The 15,035-nt window shown below is 42.5% G+C and overlaps 1 protein-coding gene across 3 annotated transcripts in view; it reads left to right on the top strand.

Annotated features, from left to right (window-relative positions):
- The window catches only part of HS3ST5 (heparan sulfate-glucosamine 3-sulfotransferase 5), a 344,265-nt gene that overhangs the window by 97,724 nt on the left and 231,506 nt on the right, over window positions 1–15,035 (top strand). For all 3 annotated transcript variants that reach the window (XM_061626292.1, XM_061626294.1, XM_061626293.1), the window contains exon 2: window positions 7,731–7,931. The gene's annotated coding sequence lies outside the window, so the exon portion shown is untranslated. The remainder of the gene's footprint in view (window positions 1–7,730; window positions 7,932–15,035) is intronic.

Raw genomic sequence — 15,035 nt, 5'->3', positions numbered from 1 at the left:
CACTTCCCAGGATTCTTTAGGGGAAGCCATGTGCTTTAAATACAAGTTGGATGTGCTTTAAACATATTGTGTGGATCTACTTAATCAACTTTGCCTGTATGTAAATTGTTTTAATTAATTGTTTAAAATGGAAATGAGCTATAAAGTTTACTGGGTGCCCATGGGCTACTCACCATCTCTCAGCTTAATCTGCCCCTTAGGATGAAAACAATGGAGGGGAACCATGAACCGTGGTTTCAGAGGGGAACCAGGCAGGTGATACAAAATTGGGGGGCACAGCTAATACCATGGAAGACAGAAACAAAATTCAAAGGGACCTTGATAGGCTGGAGCATTGAGCTGAAAACAACAGAATGAAATTCAACAGGGATAAATGCAAAGTTCTACACCTAGGAAAAAGAAACCAAATGCAAAATTATAAGAGGGTGATACTTGGCTCAGCAATATGACATGTGATAAGGATCTTGGAATTGTCGTTGATAACAAGCTGAGTATGAGCCAACAGTGATATGTGGCTGCAAAAAAGGCAAATGCTATTTTAGGCTGCATTAACAGAAGTATAGTTTCCAAATCACATGAAGTATTAGTTCCCCCCTATTCAGCACTGCTTAGGCCTCATCTTGAGTACTGCGTCCAGTTCTGGTCTCTGCACTTCAAGAAGGATGCAGACAAACTGGAACAGGTTCAGAGGAGGGCAACAAGGATGATCAGGGGACTGGAAACAAACCCTGTGAGGAGAGACTGAAAGAACTGGGCATGTTTAGCCATGAGAAGAGAAGACTGAGGGGAGATATGATGGTCTCAGAGTGCAGGACACGGAATAACGGGCTCAAGTTGCAGGAAGCCAGATTGCGACTGAACATCAGGAAAAACTTCCTGTTAGAGCTGTACGACAATGGAACCAATTACCTAGAGAGGTAGTGGGCTCTCTGACACTGGAGGCATTCAAGAGGCAGCTGGACAGTCATCTGTTGGGAATGCTTTGATTTGGATTCCTGCATTGAGCAGGGGGTTGGACTCAATGGCCTCATAGGCCCTTTCTAACTCTACTATTTTATGATTCTATGAGCACCCCAAGGAAGAAGGGCACACTTAAAATGTAGGGGAAGTATTGTAAACCATAGTGTGAAATCAGTTACTATTTAATAATAATGATGATGATGGTGATGATATCCCACCCTTTCTCCCAGCAGGAGCCCAGGGCGATAACATAGTATGAAGAAATATATTATGGGGACATAGTATTAAGAAATATTTGTATAAGCATGACTATCAAATATGTTTATTATTTACACAACCTGTAAAGACATTTATAGTACAATCCTATGTTTATTTATTCAGAAGCAAGTCCCAATGTATTCAGTGGGGCTTACTCAAACAGGGACAGAACTGCAACCTCAAGTGAACTTCATTCACACAACCCAAAATTCAGAATCATGCCACTTTAAGCTGTTTTGCAACTCTTTATACTTGTTTTTATGGTTACTGGATTTTAAAGGGATTTATTTCTTATTGTGAGCTGCCTTGGTTTCCAGACTGCAACCCTACCTCACAGGGTTGTTGGAAAGATTCCCATATACACGCACACACTGGAGATGTAAAAATACATAAACCCCATATAATAGTTTATTGTCAAAATCAGTATTAGTTTCCTACATAATAAAAACAGTGATACCTAAGTAAGCCTTGCTTAATTGCTTTAAAAATAGGATTGGAGGGGGAGAGAAAGATATACAATACAAACACAATTCTTTGCTATGTTCATGCAAAAGTCCCATCAATTTACAGCACAAACCTAACCATGTCTACTCAAAAGAAAGTCCTATTGAATTCAATGGGGTTTACTCTTGAAAAGCAAATACTGGATTAAAGTTTCATATTGGGAATTTGCAAAACACTGCCCTCTTCAAAATTTAAACCTGTCTGACTCCTACACACAAGAAAGAAAAAGACTGAAAGCTTACTTATTCAATCTGTGAGATGTTCAGAAAAGCAGGAAAAAGTACGTTTTCTGAGCTTTGGACCAGTCATTGCCTCACAGCCTCAGAGGGAGGCAATAGTAAACCCCCTCTGAATACTGCTTACCATGAAAACCCTGTTCATAGGGTCGCTATAAGTCGGAATCGACTTGAAGACAGACAATGCAATTTGACTCTGTAATTTCTTGGCTCTATAATTTCTTGTCAGTCACAACCCTGACTTCTTATTGGCTAGATACCTGAAAGGGCAAGGATTAGAGCAGAACTTAGAGCAACTAATAAGTTGGGGGTGCTAACGTTTTGGTGTATATATCTACGGAACCAGACCACCTAGAAACTTATTTTTTTTAAATGAAAGCTGAAAGTTCGGAGATTAAGGTGAGTCACCCAGAGAGGACCCACAAAAACCTGAGTCTCTGGTTGAAAAATGGAGATCTGGTAACCCTGTTATACACGATTTTGTGTCTGTTTGCCTGAATTTCAATAGTGTTCAATCTAAAACCATATTCAATACTTCCTCTCTCTCTGTGCCCCCAAATCTGCTCCAGAGGGTCCTCCAACCCTCTAGAGCAGAGTTTTTTGGGGGTATGTGGGGGCTGCAGGGGACAGAACAGACAGGGAAATTCCATTGTGCAAGTGGAAGTCTGTTATGCAAGCAAAATGGCAGCAATGGATACAAACTACTATTTCCCCCCAGGAAGATGTAATTCAGTACTTCAAACTATATAAGAAATAGCAGTGTGTATTATAGGCTCTGTATGGGAGCAAAAAAATCAACGAATCTAGTGATTTGGGGGTCTTTCACCCTTCTCCTGAGCTAAAGCACAGTGTCAATACTGCCCCCAAAAAAGTTGGATCAGGGCCCCACAAAGCCTTGTGTCTGTTTTTTCTATACTTCTCTGTACCTTGTAGCTTTATGTTTTCCTATATCTATGTTTCTCTAGGTCCATGGGCTGTGCAAGAAGTGAGCTTGTCCATAGTGTTACCTGAGGAATATTGAAAAGCTATGGATTATTTTTGTTAAAGCAAATCAGCAGAGAATTAAAAAAAAAGTTAAAGCTTTCATTTAAGGTGTTTTTTTGTAAAAGAAAAACCCTATGTTGCGCTGCTTTAACAAAAACTAGAGCTCTTCAGAACTCTATAGGCAGTGTTCTACACGACCACAAATTGTAAGGTTGATCACAGGACTGCAAGACCTATCAAAAGACACAAATAAGGCTATTGTGCTCCTGCAAAGTTTTGTATGTGTATACACACACACACACACACACACACACACACAAGTAAGAATACAGACCACTTGGCCATCCCTAGTTATTTTTAAGATAATAAAGAGACAACCCCCCTCCCATAAAGAGTTATAAAGCAATATTTGTATCGTCCACAAAAAGCCCTGGATTTCTTTGTCTGCAGTTTGGAAAGTTTAATCTATTCTGGAAGGGTGTAAATTTCATCCACTTTGGCTGAAAAGGCGAAAAGTTAAGATACCTCATTATAATGAATCTGGAACATAGAGCTTCATTTTCTAGAGAGTGACTTAGAACCTGAATTACAAATTGAAACAAGGAGTGCACAGAGTGAACGAGAAACAGATCGGAATGTTCACACACACACACAAAAGGCAAATTTTGGGTCTGGTGCATACCCCTGATAAATAAGATACTTCATAGCATTCAGGAATAAGACATTAACAGATAAATAAATAAAATAAACAGGCATTACAGTGTGATATAGATGAAACTAAAGAAATTAGCTCATTGCAAATGAATTGTGGCCGAGGGTTGAAATAAAACACAGATGTAGCAGCATTTGGGTTGAACAAAGGGCCACTTTATTAAACTATAAGAAATCCATTAAAGTGACCTGCAGAGGAGAAACCTAAGTGAGGGAACTTCTATAAGCAAGCAGCTTGCCATACAGTTCTCGGGCGACCAGCCCCTGCTGGCTTACCCCTTACCCCGGCCACACCCTGTAAGTGAGTAGGGGGACCTTGCCACGTCACCACCCCCCGGGGCCGTAAAATCCCAGGTGGATGAGGTAAGTTGGCCCCAAAAGCAGCCCATATCCTGCCCTCGGGCCATAAACCCCTGAGAGACAGGCCTCCGAAACCACCAATCACCTCCAAAGGTGCCTAAGGGGGCCACCTAGCTGTCCTTACCTACTTCCCTTCCCACACCTGTGCTTCAAAAACCTGTCCCCTCAGGGCATTACATTTCAAACTTTACCAAATTAGCCGAATTAGCCAAAACAATTACTAAGAACGACACCCCCTAACCCAATTCTCTCCCACCCTCACAGTGTGGAGTAGGCAAAAAATCTGCCCGCCAACCAGGGTGGGCAGGAAAAAGATTCCTACTCGGCCCCGAAGTGACCCAGATCATACCATAAAAGAGGGAGGGGGGGTGGGCGTTGCAAGTGAAGAGGAGGAAAGAAGGGGCAGCATGGGCTTAAATAAGACCCTGGCACTCTGCCCCTCCACGCAGCATGTCTTGGCCCATTTCCAAAATGGTGGCTGCGACATCACTCCTTAGCCACAACTACACCCCACCCGCCCAGGCTTCACGCGGGTGAGTGGAGTGGGACAAGTGGGGAATAGATTCAAGTGCCTGTTGTTTTGTATTCCCTTAGACTAGTATCTGTTTTCATAGTCACACTGAATATGCTTTCTATGCAACATGTGGATCACATAGAATTGTGGCTGGTAGCTCATATCTCTTGTTTTAATTTGTATTGTTTTGTTTGCTGCCCTGCGCTCCTTTTGATGGAAAGGCATGATAGAAATATAATAAATAAACGGGGAAGGGGAATATTCTCCTTATGAGTCATTTTTAAGGATTCTGCTAGTATGTCAATTGCAGGAAGCTCAGCAGGCTTAATTTTTCCATGAAGAATACATTTTGTTGAATGTTAATCATTTTCTTTTTTTAAAATAAATGGCCCAACTTTATACTTGTGGTTTTGTGAGTTTATCTACAGTGTGGAACTCTGTGACTTGGTTTAAAGGAGGACACCTTCATGACAGAAATGGGTAGAGAGAGATCACAGTCCAACTAGAAGCCTATAGGGTGGCTATCTGAAATCAGTATGTTAAAGTTAGCCCCATTCCAGTGCTTGTTGGCCCACGTTTCTCTCTTCGGGCTCTCAAATCACAATGCTGCAGGGTGTAGAAGCCACAAATTGTGAAATTCCCCTATTAGGGTCTAACTCCTAGCAGTGCTGTGTCCATGTTCTCTTTGCCTTCTAAACAGTTCCCAGCCCTTCCTGCCTGCTCACTTCCTTTCTGCTAATGGTACTCAATGCCAGTGCTGTTTTCTCCTTGGCTCCTTTCTTCAACCCAAGGTATCCCTCCACAGTTTTCTTATGTTTTATGTCTCTGCTTTTCAGGCCACTACATCTTTGTCCCTTTTCCTTCAGCCACACTATCTCTTGATCAACCTCTTTAGCAGAGATTGACAGAAATTCGATTCAGTTCGCATTTAAAGGCAAACCTACCAAATTTGCACTTTTCAAAACAATATGCAAACCAAAGCACAGCCATTTTTCAAAATTTGCACTTCTGTGAATTTGGCGATGCAGTTCCCCAGCCAAGTAACGTGTATGAAAATGTATACACTATGGCAAAGTGTACATAAAAATGCATATATTTGTGAAAATAACATACAAAAACACATTATTTTAGGGGAAATTGCATTGCAAAAATGTGTATATTGGGCAAATTTTGGTGTATCAGGAGAACTACATTAGCACTAAAATGCTGATGAATTTTCATGAAGTTTTTTTAAAAAACTGAATTTAAGATTAGACAAACTAAAAGAAACTGAAATTGATGGATTTGCCCATCCCATCATTAGCACTCCCCTCTCGGTCCCCTTGAGCTTCACAGATCCCAAGGTTATAGATCTGTGAAGCTTCTTCGGCTCCTTTTCTTGCCTGCCTCACTCCCTGTTTGTTTCTGCTCTATTCCTCAAGCCTCATTCTCCCTTTACATTTACTCTGTTTCCATTGTTTATATTCCTTGCATCTGTGTGCCTTGTCACACAAGGCTCATCCATACTTCCATTTAATCTGCAATGTAACCCCTTGTATCTCCATTAATTCTCCCTCTTCCATATGATGTTGGCCTCCAATCACTGCCTTCTCTCACTTTCCCCTCCCTTAATCTGCAGTTTCTCATACCAGATACACTGCAAAAAGGAAACAGCAATCTAAAGAGGAGTCGCAGTTGCTTTGTCCCAAATTATCCTATGTGTGTGGTTCTAACTCCACCTACTTACATGACTCCTGCTTCTGTTGGGTTCTCATTGGCACCCTCACTCCTCTCCCTTCTGATCTGAGCAAATCAGTAACACTTCTTCTGCTGGGAGGGGAGGGAGGAAGGGGGGAATTTGTAAACAAAAAAGCGCACACCTACAAGTATGGATGAGAAAATAGTTTGATTGGAGTACAAAGAAAGTGCAAAGCAGTTGTGTTTGGACTATCAGCAGACAACTCCAAAAATAATGTTTTGGTTGCATGATCCATATGTCAGAATTTGGCTGGTGTAGATTCCCTATACAGCAGGAGTGGAGGCAATTTAAAGCCCTGCATAAGTAAGAACCCTTTTTCTGCCCACAGTCTCCCCATCACCACAATTTCTTCTCAACATTTTTCTTTTTTGTGCTGGTGGAAATTGCAGTGTGGAGGTCCATTGGGCAAAAAAAATGGCTGACACTGACAGTCTTCTGAGTTTGAACCATTTGTTTTAAGAAAGAACTTATTGAATTAAGAGGAGGACAACAAGGATGATCAGGGGACTGGAAACAAAGCTCTATGGGGAAAGCCTGGAAGAACTGGGCATGTTTAGCCTGGAGAAGAGAAGACTGAGGGGAGATATGATAGTACTCTTCAAGTACGTGAAAGGTTGTCACACAGAGGAGGGCTGGGATCTCTTCTCGATCGTCCCAGAGTACAGGACACAGAATAACAGGCTCAAGTTGCAGGAAGCCAGATTTCGACTGGGCGTCAGGAAAAACTTCCTAACTGTTAGAGCCATACGACAATGGAACCAATTACCTAGAGAGGTAGTGGGCTCTCCATCACTGGAGGCATTCAAGAGGCAGCTGGACAGCCATCTGTCGAGAATGCTTTGATTTGGATTGCTGCATTGAGCAGGGGGTTGGACTTGATGGCCTTATAGGCCTCTTCCAACTCTGCTATTCTATGAGTCTATGAAAAAACCTAAAGAGAAAGAGGGCTGACCCATAGAGTTGTATTCTTATAATTCAGCCTTCCCCAATCTGGTGCCCTGCTCCAGATGTTTTGGACTACAACTCCCCTCAGCCCCAGCCAGCATGGTTAAAGGTCAGCGATGATGGGAGTTGTAGTCCAAAACTCTGGAGCAGGGCACCAAGTTGAGGAAGGCTGACATATATCCCAAGGTTATTGGAATTGCTTTTTAATATGTTTTTAAACCTTTTTTAAAAAAAAACTAGATGTTTTTTTCAAAATGTTTTTAAATATGTTTTGTTTTAATATGTTTTTAATGTTTTAAAGTCTGTTTTTATGATATGTTAAAAGTGTTTTAGTGCTTTTTGTCACCCTGGGCTCCTACTCGGAGAAAGGGCGGGATATAAATCAAACAAACAAACAAACAAATAAATAAATAAGGTTGTAGCCCTGTAGTTTATTATTGTTTTAGATTTACATAAACACATTTATATAAACACATATTTTGCTTTTTCAAAATAATTGTTTTCTGTTTTTTCCCTCCAGCCTTGACAAGCCACAATACATTTAAGAAGAACTGTCTATTCTTCCCTGTTGTATCTGGAGCCTTTTTACCATATCACTGATTTCTTTTATAAACCCCGAAGGCTTTTGACCACTGAAGACTGGCAGACATAATTCTTCTTTGAATGTTCTTGGTCAAAAGGAAATGTACCAGATCTTCTAGATGAGCATCAGGATAAAAAGGTTGGTGGGTTCTTTGAAAGCATACAGCTTCAGAACAGTTTGTATAGCTTACAGTGTCTGTGTGTGGGGGGAGGTGGTACAGAGTTAATAGATGTCTGTTTTTATGTAGTGAATAATTTTTTTTAGCCTTGGGAGAGAAAACCTTGCATTTTTTTCTTGTTTTTGGAATTTCATGGAGCAAATATCCTGCTGGAAAAGCATCAAGTGATTTCTCTTAATTTGACAGATTTGCTTTTATGTATTCCAAAATTGATTTGACCTGAATGTATTATATGGGATGTTATGCCACTTAGGAAAAAATAGCTATGCTTGTACTGAATGTGAATGCTTGATAACAAAAATAATATATAGGTATGGGAACTGCAACATTTTAGGTGAACATTAACTAAGGGAAAAGCTAGATGCAGTAAGAGAGATCCATGACTAGATCTCCCAGTGGCTTTTTCATGGTCTCAGAACAGTCAAGGGGAGGAATGGATTAGGACCATGACAAATGGGGGAGGGGTTAATTCTTTTCCTCCCTAATGTTGGAAATCTCACTTCAGAAAGCCACTATTACCCTTAGAGGGTTTTGCTTTTTAAGAGGCAGTTACCCACACACCCTTTTCCCCAGTCTTTTTGGCTTATATCAGCCTTAAGGGGGAGGATTTCCACTGAGGAATCAGGATTTAAGTCCCCCTCTCTGCACCACTATTCTGATCCATCCCCCTCCAACTGTTTTTAGGAAAAGGGAAAAACATGTCCTGAGAGCTGATCATGGATTTTCAAAGTTGCATCTAGTTCAGCCCTAAGAGATTTATTATTATTATTATTATTATTATTATTATTCCCTGATATGAACCTGCCCGTACACTACGCTCATCATCAAAGACCCTCCTCCGAGTTCCTACGTATAGGGAAGCTCGGAGGGTGGCAACGCGGAAAAGGGCTTTTTCTGTGGTGGCCCCGAACTGTGGAACAACCTCCCAGAGGAGATACGCCTGGTGCCAACGTTACTATCTTTTCGGCGCCAGGTTAAAACTTTCCTCTTTGCCCAGGCATTTTAATATGTTTAGTATGCGCTGACATTGTTTTAATCTTTTTAACATTTTAAATTTTTAATGTGTTTTATATTGTTACATGTTTATTGTATTTTTGATGTTTTCTTGTTCTTGTGAACCACCCAGAGAGCTTCGGCTATGGGGCGGTCTATAAGTTTAATGAAATAAATAAACAAACAAATAAATATATTATTATTATTATTATTATTATTATCATTATTATCTTTATTATCTTTATTATCTTTATTTATACCCCGCCCTTTTTCCAAACTGGAACTCAAGGCGGCTTCCAGATAAAAAAAGTACTTATCATTAAGAACCTATAAAAATATAAAACATATAAACATACAAAATCAGCATTAAAACAGGATTAAACTATTAAGATGTTAAAACCAATTAGATATACACTTAAAATACTGCAACCCAGTTTAGGAGCATACAAGTAAAACAATAACATACAGCATCCTCTTCAGTCGCTACCCTTAAAACCTTCAGTTCCAAAGGCCTGCCGGAAGAAAAAAGTTTTTAGCTGTCGGCGGAAGGACTGCACAGAGGAGGCCATTCTTGCCTTCCTAGGGAGGGAGTTCCAGAGCCTAGGGGCAGCCACCGAAAAGGCCCTATCTCGTGTCCCCACCAGTCGCACTTGTGAAGGTGTTAGGATCATGAGAAGGGTCTCTCCTGAAGATCTCAGGGCCCGGGCAAGTTCATATAGGGAGATACGGTCTGACAAATAGCCTGGACCTAAGCCGTATAGGGCTTTATAGGTCATAACCAGCACTTTGAATTGTGTCCGGAAACAGACTGGCAGCCAGTGGAGCTGTTGCAGCAGGGGAGTTGTATGGTCCCTGTAACCAGCCCCAGTTAACATTCTGGCTGCAGCTCGTTGCACCAACTGAAGTTTTGGAACAGTCTTCAAAGGCAGCCCCACGTAGAGCGCGTTACAGTAGTCTAAGCGGGATGTAACTAAGGCATGCATCACTGTAGTCAAATCAGGCATTTCCAGGAATGGGCGCAGCTGGCGCACTAGTCTTAACTGGGCAAAGGCACTCCTGGCCACCGCAGAAACCTGGGCCTCCAGGTTTAAGGCTGAGTCCAGGAGCACACCCAAACTGCGAACCTGCGTCTTCAGGGGGAGTGTAACCCCATCCAGCACAGGCTGAACCCCTATTCCCTGATCTGCCTTTTGATTGACTAGGAACACCTCTGTCTTGTCTGGATTAAGCTTCAGCTTGTTCACCCTCATCCAGTCCACCACTATCAGACACTGGTTTAGAACTGAGACAGTTTCCTTGGAATTAGGTGGAAAGGAGAAGTAGAGTTGGGTGTCATCTGCATACTGATGGCACTGAACCCCAAACCTCTGGACAACCTCTCCCAGCGGTTTCATGTAGATATTAAATAGCATGGGGGACAAAACTGAACCCTGAGGGACCCCACAGGCCAACGGCCAAGGAGTTGAATGGGAATCCCCCAGCACCACCTTCTGGGTTCGACCCTCTAGGAAGGAATGGAGCCATCGTAAAACGGTGCCCCCAAGTCCCATCCCGGTAAGTCAACCCAGAAGGATACCATGGTCGATGGTATCGAAAGCCGCTGAGAGGTCCAGCAGAACCAACAGGGACACACTCCCCCTGTCCAGTTCTCTGCATAGTTCATCTACCAAGGCGACCAAAGCCGTCTCCATCCCATAACCAGGTCTGAAACCAGACTGAAATGGATCTAGATAATCCGTTTCATCCATGAATCTCTGTAGTTGGGAGGCCACCACACACTCTATTACCTTGCCCAGAAATGGGATATTAGACACTGGCCAATAATTATCCATAATAGAGGGGTCCAGGGAGGGCTTTTTCAGCAAAGGCCTTACAACTGCCTCCTTTAGGCACATTGGAACTCTGCCTTGTTGTAGGGAGGCATTGACCACTTCCTTCACCCACTCGGCCAGGCCCCCTCTGGCATGTTTAATAAGCCAGGAAGGGCAAGGGTCTAACAGGCATGTGGTGGACCTCACCTCTCCAAGGATCCTGTCCACATCCTCGGGTTGTACAAGTTGAAAAGAATCCATTATTATTGGACAAGCAGGAGCCAAAGTTACATCCACTGAGCCTATATCAACTATAGCATCCAAGTCGGAATGAATCTGAACGATTTTGTCTGCGAAGTGCCGTGCAAATTCTTGACAGCGGGCTGATGAGTGGTCTATATTACCCTCTCGGGGGCCAGAATGTAGGAGACCCTTGACAACTCAAAACAGCTCTGCTGGTCGGCTCCCCGCAGACACAATGGTAGCTGAAAAGAATAATTTCTTTGCTGCCCGCACTGCCACGGAGTAGGCCTTCAGATAGGCTCTAGCCCGTGTTCGTTCAGACTCGCTCTGAGTCTTCCGCCAACGTCACTCTAGTCTCCATCTCATTTGTTTAATCACCATCAGCTCCCTGGTAAACCAGGGGGCTGGTTTGGCTCCATTCCATGAGAGGGGACGCTCAGGAGCGATCATGTCCACTGCCCTGGCCATTTCCCCATTCCAGAGGTCAGCCAGAGCTTCAACAGAATCGCCTGCCGAGGTGACAGGAAAAACCCCAAGAGCTCTCAGGAAACCATCCGGATCCATCAGCCTCCTGGGGCGGACCATCCTAATTGGTCCCCCACCCCTGCAGAGGTTTTGAGTCCCAGTGAGTCTAAACCCAACCAGGTAGTGATCTGTCCATGACAACGGAACTACAGAGAGTTCCTCCACACCAAGATCACCATCATCCCATCCAGCACAGAACACAAGGTCCAGAGTGTGGCCAGCAGCATGAGTGGAACCAGATATTACTTGGGACAGACCCATGGTTGTCATGGAGGCCATGAAATCCTGAGCCATTCCCGCCAGAGCAGTCTCGGCATGGATGTTGAAGTCCCCCAGTACAACAAACCTAGGTGATTCCAACACCAACCCCGAGACCACCCCGGCTAGCTCAGGAAGGGAGACTGTTGAGCAGCGGGGTGGGCGGTACACCAACAGAATCCCTATTCTGTCCCGGCCACCCAACTTCAGATACACACACTTGAACCCTGAAGACTGTGGGATAGGGCACCTGGTCAGGGGAATGGTATTACGATAGACCACTGCAATTACTTCTTTGTAGTTTGCATATATTTGCTAGTAGTACCACAGATAAAAGTTGTTTATCAGAAACTAATCTAATGAGATCACCAGGCGATCTCTGGCCGAGAAGGGGACACAGAAGGGTTGCTACCTGCTCTTCCTCTAGTGTACTTATCTTAGTTAAGGACCTTTGGACTTTGGGGCTTTCTCTGGCCTCTTCTATTTATACCCCTTTTCCTTTTCTGATACCTAATTTCATATTGCCCTCATTTTTCAGTTGAAAATGAATACTTGATACAAATGCCACCGTATCATAGTGGTAAGTGAATATTTCCCATTACATATGGTTGCCAAAAGTAACTGAAGAACTTTAAAAGTAATAACAGCAAACTTCAAATATATCATTGCCTATCAGCTAAGAATACTTTTTTTCCCATTTATAAACCATATCTCTATTTTTTTTCAATTTGTTGCACATACTGTAGACTCCATAGTGTGATAGTGGCTATAATGTTAGACTGTGGAGACCTGATCAGATTTGAATAACCACTGTGTACAACAAGCTAATGTCATTGAAGGAAGGGAAGGATACAAATGTGATAAAAGCAATTGATGAATAGCTTGCCAATAGCAGTTTTCCAAATTATCCTCATTTTTCCTGATCAGGTTACTTTCTGGTAATGTTACCTCCTCACTGCTCCAAATGTATGAAGCTGGGATATAAGGATCCTGCTTACCTTCCTCCTCTGTGGCATTTAGTAGTAGTTGATCACATGGAATGACAAACACAGAACAAGTGCAACCATACTTTCTTTACTGGACCATCGACCTGTTTAAAATATTGCAAGATATCAATTTGTCACCAGAGCTAAAATAAAAATAGATCTTGCTTAATTCTCAAGCTGATGACTCCCTAGTTGCTCTGGAGAATTAAGGACACTAAGGATGCAAGCCAATATCCACTTACCTGGAACTAAGCCTCATTGGACTCAAAGGGACTTATTTCTGAGTATACATATTTGGGATTGGGCTGTAAATCAGTTGATTTTGACATGCAAAGAAGAAATGAATGATGGATAATTTTGAGTGGGTCCTTCAGAGATAAAGTTACAAATATTTGAAATGTGGTAAGTGAAAATATAAGAGAATGAAGGCACATTTATACAGAAATGTGTATCATTTGAATGGTGGGGATGGGGGTGGTAAGCAGCACTATGGCAGCAGACTCATTCTCTGGCCTATGCATGCTCATTGTAATGTATGCAGACCACAGATAAGAAACCTGGCATTCCCTGGATATTTTTAGACTACAACTCCCATCATTACTTGGGATAAAGTCTCTGTACACCAGGAGCAGCTTTTGTGGTGGGGCAGAAGCACAGGCCAGAGCTTGGAAAAGTTACTTTTTTTGAACTACAACTCCCATCAGCCCAATCCAGTGGCCATGCTGGCTGGGGCTGATGGGAGTTGTAGTTCAAAAAAGTAACTTTTCCAAGCTCTGAGCACAGCAATATCCTTCCAGTAGCAGTGTCACTGCCATGTACTGGGAGGGACAGGGGCTAGGTGGTGGCAAGGCCAGGGCTACACCAGCACACTAGCAGAAGTGCTAGATTGCCTTTGCCAATGCCCCTACTCAGTCCCAGCCTCGCCCCTGGCTCAGCCAGCCCTCCTAGTAAGTGATAGTGACACTGTTGCCAAGAAACTATTGCTACAGCTCTGTCCCACTGGGTTTGCGGCTCCTGCTGTACACACAGCTATATACATAGGGGGCTGTCTGTCTGTACACATTCCAATCAATGCAAGTAAGTCAGGGAGCAGCCTGTTGCAATGGTACTGCTCTGCTTATTTTTAGCTCATTATAATATCTCAGAAGCGCTTTAGGTTGTAATCTTATACAAATCTACCTCTGAGTCAGCCTCATTGAACTCAAGGAGGTTTACTTCTCAGTAGACTTATACAGGAGTGCATGTGTCTCATCATCACTTGATGACTCAAGTGCCAACATCCAGATTGCCTCTACTGAAAAAAGTGGTGTTTTGTTTTTTTAAAAAAAGTAATAGATCAGCTTTCACAGCAGATGTTTGATATGTGATGTCTACTTACACATGCAAGTCACCAGTTGAAGTTACAGTTCTTAGGGAATAAACATGTAGGAGTGAACTCATGCAACGGCTCCAGCTGTGCTTTTTAAATACGCATAGCCCCTGTAAGGCAGAGAATGGATAAAGCAGAACATAAACATGTCATGATAAGCAGAGATGGACAATTGGAAAGCCTAGGCAGAAAATATGCCAGACTTCATTTCAAAATGCTCCCTTTGCACCAGACTAGGTATTCCATTGCCACAGCACTTTTAAAATTAGGTGAGAAATAAAAAAAAAGAGAATAAATTGTTCTAAGTTTTTTTCTTCCTTGGCAGTTATATGTAGATATCACGACACAGTGAGACACGGTGAGACCAGAGTTCAATTTCGGAGCCCCCCTCGTAATTCTGGTCTCCGCTTTTATTATTACCTCCGCCTGGAGGCGTGGATTATTTTTTCTCCATAAACAGCCTATGACCTTTAACTATTGTATAACATCACGTACATACATAGGACAACAGCATATCTACGTGGCAATATGCAGGCAGTTATTTAACCACTACAGATGTCAGTATCGTTTACAGCCATAAAGTTAACCACATCCTGTTTTTCCACTGGTCAGATCGCAATGTCTTGAGAGATAGTGTACTGAGAACAGCAGCGTGGTTTGCCAACGTATGCTGTTCATTCAGTCCACCCCACATCTCCCCCTTTTTTATTTTTTAGCAAAAAGTAATTACTACGTAATGGTCGCGGAGCAACAGGTGTACACGTCTGGAAAAGGTATTGTAAAAAACAGCATAAGCCTATACTTAAAATGAGTAAAAGAATAGCATATCTAAGAATCTGACTTAGCCATCCGAGCACACGTATTATTAATGGAATTTGC

This window comes from Rhineura floridana, chromosome 4, assembly GCF_030035675.1.
Source record: "Rhineura floridana isolate rRhiFlo1 chromosome 4, rRhiFlo1.hap2, whole genome shotgun sequence".
Lineage (NCBI taxonomy): Eukaryota > Metazoa > Chordata > Lepidosauria > Squamata > Rhineuridae > Rhineura > Rhineura floridana.
This window is presented reverse-complemented; position numbering and strand designations above follow the sequence as displayed.